Source organism: Gallinula chloropus (assembly GCF_964237585.1).
Source record: "Gallinula chloropus genome assembly, chromosome: 14".
Taxonomy (NCBI): Eukaryota; Metazoa; Chordata; class Aves; order Gruiformes; family Rallidae; genus Gallinula; species Gallinula chloropus.
The window spans coordinates 1-14,664 of NC_140099.1; the positions used below are offsets into that span (position 1 = coordinate 1).

The 14,664-nt window shown below is 54.8% G+C and overlaps 1 long non-coding RNA gene across 2 annotated transcripts; it reads right to left on the reverse strand.

Moving 5' to 3' along the window:
* Nucleotides 1-7,021: 7,021 nt before the first annotated feature.
* On the reverse strand, nucleotides 7,022-11,600 carry LOC311196996. 2 transcript variants are annotated; one of them, XR_014617612.1, is made up of 4 exons: nucleotides 11,149-11,600; nucleotides 9,060-9,297; nucleotides 8,195-8,291; nucleotides 7,022-7,339 (listed from the first exon to the last, which is right to left on the reverse strand). It is a non-coding gene; the product is annotated as an uncharacterized lncRNA (long non-coding RNA). The 2 variants fall into 2 exon arrangements; XR_014617613.1 differs by lacking the exon at nucleotides 11,149-11,600 and having other exon boundaries at nucleotides 9,060-9,514.
* Nucleotides 11,601-14,664: the final 3,064 nt, after the last annotated feature.

Below are 14,664 nucleotides of genomic sequence, written 5' to 3' on the forward strand. Positions count from 1 at the left end.
CAAAACCCGAAAGAGACTTATTCTTGTATATTGAATGTTAAAATCACATGCATAATTACAGAATTCTTTACAGCTGAAAAAATATTTTTAGAAGACGACCCTGACAGTCTACCTGCAACTGCTGCAAGATGTCTATAATAAACCCCCACAATTTTCTGTAATTAAAAACAAACAAACAAAAAAAAAAAACCAGGAAAGAATGCAATCAATCATCCAGGTAATTCTGAGTTAACTGATGCCCTGAATGGGACAAGTCGAACCCAAGCTAACACCAGCCAGTTTACTGCAATGCTTGTCTAGCATACACATATATAAATCAAAATGACATGTGGCTAGAGGCCAGGTGCAAAAAAAATAAGACATTTGCACACCACAGCAGACAACCTGCCGAGGGCCACGATATGATATGCTGCAGCAGAGTCTTGTGGCTGTTCGCTCAAACACGCTGGTGGAATAGTCTGCATAACCGGCCCTGGGCACGATTTACATGGGGTTTTCTAAGCTATGCCTGATGTGGCTAAGGGATTTTTACTGGGCAATCCTGGTTTAAGACCAGTCTCGGCTCCTAAGGAATGCCAGCCAACAAAGATGTTTTCAGCCGTTAACAAGAGGAACAGAAATCCAACGACGAGCTGCTGCTTTTAAAACGTGGAGTCATCATTGTGACAAATGGCACCACACAGATCTCTGTTAACACATTTGTAGACAAAGTGGAAGACCTGGGGTTGGGGACAGCTGTGCAACTCAGCCTTCATTTCCCGAGGGCAGGTATGCTCCGTCAGCTGCTGCCAGGTGTCATCGACAACAAGAAACGGGCTGCACTCTGCCGGCTTGTCCACCTCGAACTTCTCAGCGCAGAGCTGGCGAACATCTTCGGTGGTTATAGACAGTCTCACCAGGAAAGATCTTTCCTGTACATCCACAGTACACTCCCTGGAACGCAACATGAAGGTGGTTCTGTAGAATGAGAAAACACACATCAGCAACTCAAAAACCCCAACAGCTGAAGCGTCAGCAACAAACCTGTCCCCACACTGAGACTCACCCCCGCGATTCCCACGCCCGACAGCCACCTCGCCAACTGCAATACTGGTGGCAAAACTGTGGCAAGCGGAACAGAAATTCCTAAGCCAACACCCTCCTTTCCTCATATTACACTCTAACCCTGCAATTACAGCCAAACAGGACTTGTCCTGCCGAGCAAAACCAGGAAACAAAATGCAGTGAGGCTAAGCAATGTCTGAGGCAGCAGGGTCGAGAGATGGTGCTGCTGCACTACTGCCACAAAACAGGCACCTCCTATGGCCGTGTCAGTCAGAAGGAATAAGAAAAAAGCCTCTGCCAGTGGCAGCAAACGGTGCTGATCCCCAAGTTACTGCGTGATAAGCCATCTGCATTCTTATGCTGCAGCACGCAAAGTGTTTTAGGGTGCTTCAGTCCAGTCAGGACACTTTCATTGCATTAAACCGGTGACAATCTGGGGTCCGAGCCCGATTTAACCGGCTTTCCCATGACAGCTTTTTTTTCTTTTTTACAGTAAGGCTTAGAGGGAAGCAGAAAGAAAGCTTCCTCGGCAACATTAGGCTAAACCCTAATGGCAAAAGCCTCGTGGCAAAAGCTGGACCTTTTTTCTGTGTTGAAACTGACATGTTCTTACAACTCCGATAACATGGAAAAAGTCTAAGTGCACCCTACAAGGAAATGCAGTTCTACCTTTCAGAAAGCATTTAAAGAGGAAAAAAAACCAAGCAACAACTGGGGGAAAAGCAACCACAAACATCTTTTGAACACATGAACAAAGCAAGCTGCTGTAGTGTGCTTTTTTTAAAAAAAAAAGACATTAACTGTGGTTACAGACTGAAAAAGATACAATTAAAGGAAGTGGAAAAATGGCACAGTGAGAAAGACCTGTTTATCAACTCAGCGGGTGCCAATGTCTGTCTGCTAAACCAATCAGGCACGCTAAATCACAATGGCAAAGATGTACATTGCACAAAAGCAAGCCAGCAAAAGCTACCATTGAGAAGGTGGTTCTACCACTTAAGTTCCAAGAAGCACTCTTATCTTTAACAAAGTATTTTTACAGCTTGCAAACTGAAACACTGAAGCTTTGCAGCAGCATTTAAACGAGGTCAGGACTGACCCTGACGAAACAGGGCCTATCCGTTTCTGTTACCGGGGTGAAGCAATTATGAAAAATCAGCCCTAGAGGAGGAAAATCAAGCTGCAGTTTTAGTTCCTAATGTATGTAACACACAGATGTTTTTAAAAGCACGCGCTTTAGACAGACGGGACTGCTTCGAGAAGAGGCTGAAGCTCCCACAAGCACTCCTAACATATACTAAGTATCAAAGTTATTTATGGAGCGGCAGAAAATTGTACTCAATCATCCTCACAATATGGCATGTTTTGCCTTTTCATCCTAGAGACGGAGGGAGGATGAAGGCCTTCCGGGGTCCGATAGCTGATAAAACTGCAGGAGCCCATCACAAGTGTAGCTACCACATTGTTAAGTCACGATGACTCCCCCTGCTCGATCGAAAATATCTCACCTCATAAGGCAGAGTCCATCAGTAGATTCCCAGGTCACACAGGCCTGCACTCTGCGAGCTGAACAGCTTTCTGTACTTCCACTTTACAGTGGAACCATGAGACTCTCTTGTTATGCTACTGATGTTGCCAACTTTAGGACCACCCTTGGATGGATTTCTACTCCAACAATGTCATCAAAATCTGCGCTGTGAAGAAGAACCCACCTTCCCTAGTCCTTTGCTTCATTTTAAGAAAAATAAACGAATGACAGGTTACCTTCTCCATGCAGAAAACACAGATCCATCGATTCCACCACGTACTCAACTTCAGTATCCAGCTCCAGCATGTCACACCTACTCACCCAGTGTGATAACACAGTCAAGAAGTCATCATTTTCATTCAGCCTCCCTGAGACAAAGGGAATAGAGACAGTCAGAGACAAACTGCGCTTTCCTTACCAGCCTCACCGTTTGAAAGGAAAGTGTTGCTTCGCTGCCTTCGCTGAGAAGTACATCTGTATTACTCTAGATCCTCCTGTAACCAGTGCGCAGCAAAGTGGGTGTCACCTGACACTGGCTGGACAGGACGCCAATGCCAGCTTCGTCCCATACTCTCTAGCGAGCGCAAATCTGACGATGCACACTTTGAGGCGTGCTCTCCTCAGGCAGCAACTCTGTCTTCTACAGGATCTGCTGGAGATGCCCCTCGTTTCATGAACTGCTGCCAACAGCACCTGCATTTATGGAGAATAAAGCATATTCAAGGGCCAGCTTGCTGCCTGGGACAGTGAGATATAGAATGAAAAAAAAAAAAAAGAACACCAGACAACAGGCTAGAGAAATTGTTGGAGAAAACAAGACAGGTGCAGATCACGACAAAGAGATGGAAAAGGAAAGTAACTGCAGTGGCCTGCAGGACAGAGATGGAAGACGAAAAAAGGAGGAAGAGAAAGCAGGAAAAAAGCACAGAGAGAAAAAGAAAAGGGAGAGGGAGATGAAGAAAGAGAAAGGGAGAGAAGAAAAGGGAGCAGGACAGTAGAATAGAGAAGTACAGGCAAGGGGAAAAAAAAAAAAAATCAGAGGAGTAGTAAGAAAGGGCAGGGGTCAGTGGAGGGCTGGGAAGGACCAAGACTCACAAGAAGGACAACAGGTTCTGGATGGGTAACCACCCAACTCTTAAACTTTTGGGGACTTAATGGGTACAAGGTATCCAAGAAGAAAGCTCAAATAGCAAGCCAAACAGTAATGTCTCCAATGGGCTTGGACATTTCACAAGGGCAACAAAGGCTGACAAAGAAACAAAAGGCAGAGCAGAACCTGTGCTCCATTTTCATTTACCATAAAAAATTACAGAAACCCTGCGAGCCACGGAACCCCCAAAAACCCAATTAAAACCACAAAAGAAACCCAAACCAGAAAACCAACAAAAGACCAGAGCAAAATAACCACCGAGCCGAAGAAACCAGCAAACCCGGAAACCCCAGACACCACAAGAACCCCCGATAACCACTGAACGCCACAGCAGCCACAAGAGAAGCCCTAAGCCCTCCTCTGCCAAAAGAGCCCCGCGAGACAGAAAACCCACAAGCCGCAACTAGAGAGAGACACAGACCCACGCAAACCCCCAAATCCCCCCAAACCTGCCAGCCCCGCGGCCCGGACACGCTCAGACTGACCGGAAGAGCCCAGTCGCGCCCCGCCCCGCCGGCCCCTTCGGTGCCCCGTGTCTCCCGTGCCGGCTGCTCGGGGAACGGGAGCTCTGGCCCGGCCGCACCCCCAAGCCCCCGCCGCGACCCCCTCCGCGCACTGCCCGCGCGGCGCGGAGCCCCCCCTCCCGGCCCAGACACCCCGCCGGACGCCGCGGAGACACGTCCCGGCACGGACCGGCGCCATGCAGAAGGCCGGCCGCGGCTGGGGGGGGGTGGAAGGCGCGGCGCCTCGCCGCCCGCGCGCCCCGCACCGACCCCCGGCCCGCCGCGACCACTCGCGCCGCGACCCGCCGACCGCCCGGCCCCGGCCGACCCCGCGACGGGCGGCGGAACCGGAGCCTCACCGGGAGGGAGCGCCGGCATCCCGACGGGCCCCCTCATCGCCCCGGAAAGCACGGGCAGGCTCCTCGTGGCAGCTCCGCGGTTATACTGCCCGGAAAGGAGCGGGGCATGCCGGGATATACTGCCCCGGAAAGGAGCGGGGCATGCCGGGATATACTCCCCCGCAAGGGAGCGGGGCATGCCGGGATACGTTCCAGTGCGGCTCCGGCGGAAAAATGGCCGCCGGAGGACTTCCGGGCATGGCGGCGCCCATCTCCGTACGGCTCCGGCGGTTAAATGGCGACCGAGGGGCTTACGGGCATGGCGGCGCCCATCTCCGTGCGGCTCCGGCGGAAAAATGGCCGCCGGGGGGCTTCCGGGCATGGCGGCGCCCATCTCCGTGCGGCTTCGGCGGTTAAAAGGCGGCCGGGGGGCTTCCGGGCATGGCGGCGCCCATCTCCGTGCGGCTCCGGCGGAAAAATGGCCGCCGGGGGGCTTCCGGGCATGGCGGCGCCCATCTCCGTACGGCTCCGGCGGTTAAATGGCGACCGAGGGGCTTACGGGCATGGCGGCGCCCATCTCCGTGCGGCTCCGGCGGAAAAATGGCCGCCGGGGGGCTTCCGGGCATGGCGGCGCCCTTTTCCGTGCGGCTTCGGCGGTTAAAAGGCGGCCGGGGGGCTTCCGGGCATGGCGGCGCCCATCTCCGTGCGGCTACGGCGGAAAAATGGCCGCCGGGGGGCTTCCGGGCATGGCGGCGCCCATCTCCGTGCGGCTCCGGCTGTTAAAAGGCGGCCGGGGGGCTTCCGAGCATGGCGGCGCCCATCTCCGTGCGGCTCCGACGGAAAAATGGCCGCCGGGGGGCTTCCGGGCCCCCGTTTGGGGGCGCGAGCTTGGGGGGGGCTACACAGCACAGCTGCCCCGTTCGGGAAGCTAAGCAGGGACCAGTTCGGTCAGCGCCCGGATGGGCGACCTCACCCCGTCTTCGAATCCCCGCACCTAACAGTGCCCCCGCCACGTGCGCCCCTCCTCCCAAAATCTGACCCCCCCCGAGGGAGTCCCATCACCTTCGAGGGTTCCCCGGACCTGACAGTGCCCCGGCCGACCCCGCGACGGGCGAAGGAAACCCCGCCTCACCGGGAGGGAACTTTCGGAACGCTGCGGCTTCCGTGCGCTGCGCCACCCGGGCGCAGTACCGCTGCGTGTCCGCAAGGCGGCAGCACCGAGTGATCCCGCGAGGGGGGGGGCGGGGGGGGGTACCGGCGCCTCTCCGGGAGGGAGCGTCCGGTGACCTCACAGCTTCCCCGTCCGGGAAGCTAAGCAGGTACCAGCTCGGTCAGCGCCCGGATGGGCGACCTCACCCCGTCTTCGAATCCCCGCACATGACAGTGACCCCCCCCCCACCCGCGCGCCCCCTCCCAAAATCTGCCCCCCCGAGGGAGTCCCATCGCCTTCGGGGGTTCCCCGGACCTGACAGTGCCCCGGCCGACCCCGCGACGGGCGGCGGAACCCCCCCCTCACCGGGAGGGAGCGGCCGCCCCGCAATGGCGGCGTCCCTCGTTAAAGCGCCCTGCCGCTCGCGCTGCGCCGCCCGGCCGCAGTCCGCACGCAGCGGGCTCTGCGCGCACCCGCGCAGGAACGCGGCGAGTGTGCACGGAGGCAGCAGAACGCGGCGGCTTCCGTGCGCTGCGCCACCCGGGCGCAGTACCGCTGCGTGTCCGCAAGGCGGCAGCACCGAGGACCCCCGTGTTCGAATCCCCGCTCGGGCCTTTCCGCCAGTGCTCGTATCTCTCCGCCTCTGCTCGTATCTCTCCGCCTCTGCTCGTATCTCTCCGCCTCTGCTCGTATCTCTCCGCCTCTGTTCGGCCCTTTTCGGCTCCCCCTGCCCCACTAATTACCCGTCTGCCGCTGACCTGCGCTCATTAACAACCCCCCATCTCCTCCAGCGAATTCAACCCCCCTCCCAACCCTACTGCGACCCCTCTGAGAGCCCTCGAACCCCAGCATGGCCCTGACCCCCTAGAAGACCCCCGAAGGAACCCCCAACACCCCAAAAATAGACCCTAGAGAGACCCCCCCAGAACCCCTCAGAGACACCCCCCCCCAAAGAGCCCCCCACGATCCCCTAAAAAGGCCCTTAGGGCCCCCAACTCCCCAAAGAGCCCCCCCAAAAAACCCAGACCCCCCAAACAGACCCCATAAAGAACCCTAACCACCCCCCAAAAAACCTGAGACTCCTTAAAGACGCCCCCAAGCCCCTCACATCCCCCCCAAAATGAGACCCCATAAAGATCCCCTCAAAGAACCCCACACCCCCCCTTAGAGAACCCCCCCCAAAAGCCCTAGACCCCACCAAAAAGAGACCCTGTAAAGACCCCATAGTCCCCCAAAAAGAGCCAACCGCCCTGACTCAGCTGCTGCCAGCCCCATCGATGGAAAGATGCCACAACAACAGTGGCCTTGGCCACGCTTTCTTGGAAACAACTGGTTCCCTCATCACCTCTGAATAATAAAAATTCTAAGGCATTTTACAACAATGTCCAATACAACAGTAAACTGCTGCCAAGTATAACCCAGAAAATTGTTAGCCGATTCTCCTCTGTCGAAACCGTTGCCAGCGTTGGGCTGAGATGCCTCCAAGGTTTGGTCACCTTCGTCTTCAGCCAACATTGCCAAGTCTCTTGGCTGTTCTTCTGGATCCCCTGGAAGAAGACTGGTGACTGCCTGGAGAAGTGACTCAATCTGCTCTTCTGTTAGTCTTTCCTCACTTTCTTCCACCATCTGCAGGTCAAAAAACAATACATTGTTATTCAATCCATACTTCCTTCCTCAGCTCCAAACAGGAAGACTCGGCCCAAGTAAATACTGCTTTCAATGGATGCAAGACGTAGCCTGAACTCATCACAAAAGCATTTTACAAAGTGGAACTCTTGTAATATTTATAACAACACAAAACAAAAAAGCTCCCTTGTTAGCCACGACAGCTGGCATGCCACAGTGAGACCCTGCTTCTGTTACAAGGAGAACACCACGCTCAGAACAGGCTTTCCTCCTAAAGCCTCTCAGCCTAAGAAAAACCAAACCAAAATACCCAAAGAATTCCCACAAACTAGAAACCCCCACAAAGCCCAAAAACCAAAGAAGCCACAAACCCCCATTAAAGACACACACAAACCCCAGACCCCACAAGAAAAGCTGCGGGAACTCAAAACACCACAGAAGCCCCTAGCCCTCCCCCAAACCCGCAACCCACAGAACCCCAAAGCCTTCAAAAGGCAGAGAACCAAACCCCCCCCTTAGAACCCCAGTTAAAAAAAACAAACCAACAGAAAAACCTCACAAGCCCACACTAACCCCACAAATCCCAGACCCTGTAAAAAAACCAACCCACCCAACCCCTATAGCCACAAAAACCAGGAAAAAAAAAAAAAAAAAAAAATCAGTAAAACTACAAACACCTTACCAACCTCCTTGGCTCATTTTCTGAGAGGAGCCTGCACCAGCAGACAGACTAACACATTTTAATCCTAAACTCGGTTCTCTGCGTTCTTTCTCTGCCCCTTCTCTACATCCTTTTCTTTCAACTTCCTCTTCCTACCCACAAGGCTGTCTAAACCAATGGATAGAAACACTAACCCAGGTAACAGTACATCCAGTTCAGATAAAGGCAATGAAATCACCAGCGCCAATACTACGACCTTCTTACAGGTACCACAAGCTCCCAAGAACTCACCTGTAACAGGAAAAGAGGAGAAACCATAGAGACCTTAAATGCAATACGCCAAAACCCGAAAGAGACTTATTCTTGTATATTGAATGTTAAAATCACATGCATAATTACAGAATTCTTTACAGCTGAAAAAATATTTTTAGAAGACGACCCTGACAGTCTACCTGCAACTGCTGCAAGATGTCTATAATAAACCCCCACAATTTTCTGTAATTAAAAACAAACAAACAAAAAAAAAAAACCAGGAAAGAATGCAATCAATCATCCAGGTAATTCTGAGTTAACTGATGCCCTGAATGGGACAAGTCGAACCCAAGCTAACACCAGCCAGTTTACTGCAATGCTTGTCTAGCATACACATATATAAATCAAAATGACATGTGGCTAGAGGCCAGGTGCAAAAAAAATAAGACATTTGCACACCACAGCAGACAACCTGCCGAGGGCCACGATATGATATGCTGCAGCAGAGTCTTGTGGCTGTTCGCTCAAACACGCTGGTGGAATAGTCTGCATAACCGGCCCTGGGCACGATTTACATGGGGTTTTCTAAGCTATGCCTGATGTGGCTAAGGGATTTTTACTGGGCAATCCTGGTTTAAGACCAGTCTCGGCTCCTAAGGAATGCCAGCCAACAAAGATGTTTTCAGCCGTTAACAAGAGGAACAGAAATCCAACGACGAGCTGCTGCTTTTAAAACGTGGAGTCATCATTGTGACAAATGGCACCACACAGATCTCTGTTAACACATTTGTAGACAAAGTGGAAGACCTGGGGTTGGGGACAGCTGTGCAACTCAGCCTTCATTTCCCGAGGGCAGGTATGCTCCGTCAGCTGCTGCCAGGTGTCATCGACAACAAGAAACGGGCTGCACTCTGCCGGCTTGTCCACCTCGAACTTCTCAGCGCAGAGCTGGCGAACATCTTCGGTGGTTATAGACAGTCTCACCAGGAAAGATCTTTCCTGTACATCCACAGTACACTCCCTGGAACGCAACATGAAGGTGGTTCTGTAGAATGAGAAAACACACATCAGCAACTCAAAAACCCCAACAGCTGAAGCGTCAGCAACAAACCTGTCCCCACACTGAGACTCACCCCCGCGATTCCCACGCCCGACAGCCACCTCGCCAACTGCAATACTGGTGGCAAAACTGTGGCAAGCGGAACAGAAATTCCTAAGCCAACACCCTCCTTTCCTCATATTACACTCTAACCCTGCAATTACAGCCAAACAGGACTTGTCCTGCCGAGCAAAACCAGGAAACAAAATGCAGTGAGGCTAAGCAATGTCTGAGGCAGCAGGGTCGAGAGATGGTGCTGCTGCACTACTGCCACAAAACAGGCACCTCCTATGGCCGTGTCAGTCAGAAGGAATAAGAAAAAAGCCTCTGCCAGTGGCAGCAAACGGTGCTGATCCCCAAGTTACTGCGTGATAAGCCATCTGCATTCTTATGCTGCAGCACGCAAAGTGTTTTAGGGTGCTTCAGTCCAGTCAGGACACTTTCATTGCATTAAACCGGTGACAATCTGGGGTCCGAGCCCGATTTAACCGGCTTTCCCATGACAGCTTTTTTTTCTTTTTTACAGTAAGGCTTAGAGGGAAGCAGAAAGAAAGCTTCCTCGGCAACATTAGGCTAAACCCTAATGGCAAAAGCCTCGTGGCAAAAGCTGGACCTTTTTTCTGTGTTGAAACTGACATGTTCTTACAACTCCGATAACATGGAAAAAGTCTAAGTGCACCCTACAAGGAAATGCAGTTCTACCTTTCAGAAAGCATTTAAAGAGGAAAAAAAACCAAGCAACAACTGGGGGAAAAGCAACCACAAACATCTTTTGAACACATGAACAAAGCAAGCTGCTGTAGTGTGCTTTTTTTAAAAAAAAAAGACATTAACTGTGGTTACAGACTGAAAAAGATACAATTAAAGGAAGTGGAAAAATGGCACAGTGAGAAAGACCTGTTTATCAACTCAGCGGGTGCCAATGTCTGTCTGCTAAACCAATCAGGCACGCTAAATCACAATGGCAAAGATGTACATTGCACAAAAGCAAGCCAGCAAAAGCTACCATTGAGAAGGTGGTTCTACCACTTAAGTTCCAAGAAGCACTCTTATCTTTAACAAAGTATTTTTACAGCTTGCAAACTGAAACACTGAAGCTTTGCAGCAGCATTTAAACGAGGTCAGGACTGACCCTGACGAAACAGGGCCTATCCGTTTCTGTTACCGGGGTGAAGCAATTATGAAAAATCAGCCCTAGAGGAGGAAAATCAAGCTGCAGTTTTAGTTCCTAATGTATGTAACACACAGATGTTTTTAAAAGCACGCGCTTTAGACAGACGGGACTGCTTCGAGAAGAGGCTGAAGCTCCCACAAGCACTCCTAACATATACTAAGTATCAAAGTTATTTATGGAGCGGCAGAAAATTGTACTCAATCATCCTCACAATATGGCATTTTTTGCCTTTTCATCCTAGAGACGGAGGGAGGATGAAGGCCTTCCGGGGTCCGATAGCTGATAAAACTGCAGGAGCCCATCACAAGTGTAGCTACCACATTGTTAAGTCACGATGACTCCCCCTGCTCGATCGAAAATATCTCACCTCATAAGGCAGAGTCCATCAGTAGATTCCCAGGTCACACAGGCCTGCACTCTGCGAGCTGAACAGCTTTCTGTACTTCCACTTTACAGTGGAACCATGAGACTCTCTTGTTATGCTACTGATGTTGCCAACTTTAGGACCACCCTTGGATGGATTTCTACTCCAACAATGTCATCAAAATCTGCGCTGTGAAGAAGAACCCACCTTCCCTAGTCCTTTGCTTCATTTTAAGAAAAATAAACGAATGACAGGTTACCTTCTCCATGCAGAAAACACAGATCCATCGATTCCACCACGTACTCAACTTCAGTATCCAGCTCCAGCATGTCACACCTACTCACCCAGTGTGATAACACAGTCAAGAAGTCATCATTTTCATTCAGCCTCCCTGAGACAAAGGGAATAGAGACAGTCAGAGACAAACTGCGCTTTCCTTACCAGCCTCACCGTTTGAAAGGAAAGTGTTGCTTCGCTGCCTTCGCTGAGAAGTACATCTGTATTACTCTAGATCCTCCTGTAACCAGTGCGCAGCAAAGTGGGTGTCACCTGACACTGGCTGGACAGGACGCCAATGCCAGCTTCGTCCCATACTCTCTAGCGAGCGCAAATCTGACGATGCACACTTTGAGGCGTGCTCTCCTCAGGCAGCAACTCTGTCTTCTACAGGATCTGCTGGAGATGCCCCTCGTTTCATGAACTGCTGCCAACAGCACCTGCATTTATGGAGAATAAAGCATATTCAAGGGCCAGCTTGCTGCCTGGGACAGTGAGATATAGAATGAAAAAAAAAAAAAAGAACACCAGACAACAGGCTAGAGAAATTGTTGGAGAAAACAAGACAGGTGCAGATCACGACAAAGAGATGGAAAAGGAAAGTAACTGCAGTGGCCTGCAGGACAGAGATGGAAGACGAAAAAAGGAGGAAGAGAAAGCAGGAAAAAAGCACAGAGAGAAAAAGAAAAGGGAGAGGGAGATGAAGAAAGAGAAAGGGAGAGAAGAAAAGGGAGCAGGACAGTAGAATAGAGAAGTACAGGCAAGGGGAAAAAAAAAAAAAATCAGAGGAGTAGTAAGAAAGGGCAGGGGTCAGTGGAGGGCTGGGAAGGACCAAGACTCACAAGAAGGACAACAGGTTCTGGATGGGTAACCACCCAACTCTTAAACTTTTGGGGACTTAATGGGTACAAGGTATCCAAGAAGAAAGCTCAAATAGCAAGCCAAACAGTAATGTCTCCAATGGGCTTGGACATTTCACAAGGGCAACAAAGGCTGACAAAGAAACAAAAGGCAGAGCAGAACCTGTGCTCCATTTTCATTTACCATAAAAAATTACAGAAACCCTGCGAGCCACGGAACCCCCAAAAACCCAATTAAAACCACAAAAGAAACCCAAACCAGAAAACCAACAAAAGACCAGAGCAAAATAACCACCGAGCCGAAGAAACCAGCAAACCCGGAAACCCCAGACACCACAAGAACCCCCGATAACCACTGAACGCCACAGCAGCCACAAGAGAAGCCCTAAGCCCTCCTCTGCCAAAAGAGCCCCGCGAGACAGAAAACCCACAAGCCGCAACTAGAGAGAGACACAGACCCACGCAAACCCCCAAATCCCCCCAAACCTGCCAGCCCCGCGGCCCGAACACGCTCAGACTGACCGGAAGAGCCCAGTCGCGCCCCGCCCCGCCGGCCCCTTCGGTGCCCCGTGTCTCCCGTGCCGGCTGCTCGGGGAACGGGAGCTCTGGCCCGGCCGCACCCCCAAGCCCCCGCCGCGACCCCCTCCGCGCACTGCCCGCGCGGCGCGGAGCCCCCCCTCCCGGCCCAGACACCCCGCCGGACGCCGCGGAGACACGTCCCGGCACGGACCGGCGCCATGCAGAAGGCCGGCCGCGGCTGGGGGGGGGTGGAAGGCGCGGCGCCTCGCCGCCCGCGCGCCCCGCACCGACCCCCGGCCCGCCGCGACCACTCGCGCCGCGACCCGCCGACCGCCCGGCCCCGGCCGACCCCGCGACGGGCGGCGGAACCGGAGCCTCACCGGGAGGGAGCGCCGGCATCCCGACGGGCCCCCTCATCGCCCCGGAAAGCACGGGCAGGCTCCTCGTGGCAGCTCCGCGGTTATACTGCCCGGAAAGGAGCGGGGCATGCCGGGATATACTGCCCCGGAAAGGAGCGGGGCATGCCGGGATATACTCCCCCGCAAGGGAGCGGGGCATGCCGGGATACGTTCCAGTGCGGCTCCGGCGGAAAAATGGCCGCCGGAGGACTTCCGGGCATGGCGGCGCCCATCTCCGTACGGCTCCGGCGGTTAAATGGCGACCGAGGGGCTTACGGGCATGGCGGCGCCCATCTCCGTGCGGCTCCGGCGGAAAAATGGCCGCCGGGGGGCTTCCGGGCATGGCGGCGCCCATCTCCGTGCGGCTTCGGCGGTTAAAAGGCGGCCGGGGGGCTTCCGGGCATGGCGGCGCCCATCTCCGTGCGGCTCCGGCGGAAAAATGGCCGCCGGGGGGCTTCCGGGCATGGCGGCGCCCATCTCCGTACGGCTCCGGCGGTTAAATGGCGACCGAGGGGCTTACGGGCATGGCGGCGCCCATCTCCGTGCGGCTCCGGCGGAAAAATGGCCGCCGGGGGGCTTCCGGGCATGGCGGCGCCCTTTTCCGTGCGGCTTCGGCGGTTAAAAGGCGGCCGGGGGGCTTCCGGGCATGGCGGCGCCCATCTCCGTGCGGCTACGGCGGAAAAATGGCCGCCGGGGGGCTTCCGGGCATGGCGGCGCCCATCTCCGTGCGGCTCCGGCTGTTAAAAGGCGGCCGGGGGGCTTCCGAGCATGGCGGCGCCCATCTCCGTGCGGCTCCGACGGAAAAATGGCCGCCGGGGGGCTTCCGGGCCCCCGTTTGGGGGCGCGAGCTTGGGGGGGGCTACACAGCACAGCTGCCCCGTTCGGGAAGCTAAGCAGGGACCAGTTCGGTCAGCGCCCGGATGGGCGACCTCACCCCGTCTTCGAATCCCCGCACCTAACAGTGCCCCCGCCACGTGCGCCCCTCCTCCCAAAATCTGACCCCCCCCGAGGGAGTCCCATCACCTTCGAGGGTTCCCCGGACCTGACAGTGCCCCGGCCGACCCCGCGACGGGCGAAGGAAACCCCGCCTCACCGGGAGGGAACTTTCGGAACGCTGCGGCTTCCGTGCGCTGCGCCACCCGGGCGCAGTACCGCTGCGTGTCCGCAAGGCGGCAGCACCGAGTGATCCCGCGAGGGGGGGGGCGGGGGGGGGTACCGGCGCCTCTCCGGGAGGGAGCGTCCGGTGACCTCACAGCTTCCCCGTCCGGGAAGCTAAGCAGGTACCAGCTCGGTCAGCGCCCGGATGGGCGACCTCACCCCGTCTTCGAATCCCCGCACATGACAGTGACCCCCCCCCCACCCGCGCGCCCCCTCCCAAAATCTGCCCCCCCGAGGGAGTCCCATCGCCTTCGGGGGTTCCCCGGACCTGACAGTGCCCCGGCCGACCCCGCGACGGGCGGCGGAACCCCCCCCTCACCGGGAGGGAGCGGCCGCCCCGCAATGGCGGCGTCCCTCGTTAAAGCGCCCTGCCGCTCGCGCTGCGCCGCCCGGCCGCAGTCCGCACGCAGCGGGCTCTGCGCGCACCCGCGCAGGAACGCGGCGAGTGTGCACGGAGGCAGCAGAACGCGGCGGCTTCCGTGCGCTGCGCCACCCGGGCGCAGTACCGCTGCGTGTCCGCAAGGCGGCAGCACCGAGGACCCCCGTGTTCGAATCCCCGCTCGG